General features: G+C 44.9%; 1 pseudogene; it reads left to right on the top strand.

Annotated features, from left to right (window-relative positions):
- The first annotated feature begins 647 nt into the window (after nt 1-647).
- LOC101442643 (coronin-1C pseudogene) lies at nt 648-2,060 on the top strand (annotated as a pseudogene).
- Nucleotides 2,061-2,651: the final 591 nt, after the last annotated feature.

Here is a 2,651-nt window from a genome sequence, read left to right as displayed (position 1 = left end):
GCTTTTGATAACCTACACAACCTCTATATCATACCATCAAACAAATTATCTCGAGGTATTTTAATTTTAAATTTTAAATGCAAAACTAAAAGCTTCTAAAATATAACACAGGAGACAGTGGTAAGGTAGGCAAAAATTTCTTAAACAGGACCTCAAAAATACTAACAGTAAAAGAAGAAAAGATTGATCAAGTGGGTTCCATTAAAATTAAAAACTCCTAATTTTTTTCAAAGGACATCTTTAAAATGGTATTTTTCAATTCACATATCCAACAAAGAACTTGTACCCAGGATATATAGACCTCCTAAAAATCAGTAAGGAAAAAATAGACAACCAATAGAAATATGGACAAAAGACGATTACAGGAAGTTCAGAAAAATGATATCCATATGAACAATAAACATATTTAGGTTTCTTTAGAAGCACATAATCAGATAAGATTAATTTAAAGGATTAGCAAACTTTTTGAAAAATTATGCATGCATTCCTAATTTTATCAAATGCTTTTTCTGCATCTACTGAGATAATCACATATAATTTTTTATTCTTACCTTGGGGCACATGAATATGTGCCTATAATCATAACGGCTGAGTGCCAGGCGGGCGGCGGCAGCGGTTGGGGGCGTCGCGGGCTTTTCAGGGGCCCTGACACGATGAGGCGAGTGGTACGACAGAGCAAATTTCCTCATGTATTTGGGCAAGCCGTGAAAAATGACCAGTGTTATGATGACATCCGGGTTTCTCGTGTGACCTGAGACAGTTCCTTTGGTGTCGTCAATCCCAGATTTGTTGCCGTAATCGTAGAAGCCAGTGGGGGAGGAGCGTTCCTTGCGCTCCCTTTGCCCAAGACTGGTCGAATTGACAACTCCTACCCTGCGTATGTGGCCACAAAGGACCCGCGCTCGACACAGACTGGTGCCCGCACAACGACCAAGTGATCGCCAGCGGATCCGAGGACTGCAGGTTAGGGTGTGCCAGATCCCAGAACAGGGACTCACCCGTTCCCTGCCTGAAGCTGTGGTGATTTTAGAAGGCCACTCAAAGCGAGCGGCATCGCGGTCTGGCCTGCGACGGCCGGCAACGAGCTCCTTGGTGCAGGCTGCGATCGCGCCATCCTCCCCTGGAAGGCAGGACTGGAGAAGCCCGTGTGAACCTGGATGATTTGCGCTCAACACGATTCACCACGTAAGCTGGAACCGGAATGGCAGTCTGAGCTGCACAGCTTGCAAAGACAAGAAAGCGAGAGTAATTGATCCTGGGAAACAAGAGCTTGCTGCTGAGAAGGAGAACTCCCGTGAAGGAGCGAGACCCACGAGGGCCGTCTTTCCAGCCGGTGGGAACGTCGTTACCACTGGCTTCAGCAGCAGCGGTGAGCGACAGCTGGCTCGCGGGGACCCGAAGAACATGCAGGAGCCAGCTGCGCTTCATGAGATGGACACTAGCCACGGGTGTTGCTGCCGTTCTGTGATCCTGACACCAGGATCATTTACTTACGTGGAAAGGGCGACAGCAGTATCCGCTCTTTTGAGATCACGGATGTCCACTACCTCAACGCGTTCAGCAGCAAAGAGCCTCAGAGGCGGATTGGTAACATGCCCAAGAGGGGACTGGATGTGAACACACGTGAGATTGCCAGATTCTTCAAACTTCATGAGAGAAAGTGTGAGCCTATTATCATGACTGTTCCCAGGAAGTCTGAGCTTTTCCAAGATGATCTGTACCCCGACGCAGCCGGGCCTGAAGCCGCGCTGGAAGCAGAAGAGTGGTTTGAGGGAAGAATGCAGACCCAAGGCTCATCTCCCTGAAGCGCGGATACATTCCAGGCAAAAACAGGGACCTCAAGGTGGTCAGGAAGAACATTCTGGATAGCAAGCCCACCGCAAATAAGAAATACGACCTGATAAGCGTCCCCAAGAAAACCACAGATACGGCCAGTGTGCAAAATGAAGTCAAGTTGGATGAAATTTTAAAAGTGATCAAATCCATAAAAGACACAATCTGCAGTCAAGATGAGCGCATTTCCAAGTTAGAACAGCAGATGGCAAAGATCATAGCCTGAAGGTCTTACCCCAACCCTTCAAAAAATGGGAGCAAGAACTGTGCTTGGTAGCTGGTTGTTGGTGTGGTTAGCTGGTTGATCGCTAGGGAGGGCGATCAGGGAGGCACTGCCATTTGGAGACATTCCATTTCAGGTTTGTCAACCAGAGATAGACCGCATTCCAGTAAGAACTCAATTTGTCTCCCGAATTTTCAGAAACAAAACATGGTTTAAAAGCTGAGCTTTTCACCCAAAAGCTTTTTTGATGTTTTAAGTGTTATGTGACTTGCAGAACCTTTAAAAGACAAAAGTGCTATTTTTAAAACCCCAGATATTCTGAATTTAGAAAACAAGCCGATTCTGATTTAGTGTCATGCCCAAGTACCATTTTTTACAAATAGGGACGAATACCACATTGCTTTTTATATTTCTTCTTCTTTCTTTAATGTTGCCAAAACCAAAAGTAACTTTTTCCTTTATATTTTGCTACTTGGCAGTATCCATGACTTTTTTTCCCTTGATTTGAAAAGGGACAGCACTGTGTATGTTTATAAACTAAATGAAGATAAGATCTTATTTTGTATACACATTCATCTGAGAACAATCAGAGCAG

This window comes from Dasypus novemcinctus, chromosome 11, assembly GCF_030445035.2.
Source record: "Dasypus novemcinctus isolate mDasNov1 chromosome 11, mDasNov1.1.hap2, whole genome shotgun sequence".
NCBI lineage: Eukaryota > Metazoa > Chordata > Mammalia > Cingulata > Dasypodidae > Dasypus > Dasypus novemcinctus.
This window is presented reverse-complemented; position numbering and strand designations above follow the sequence as displayed.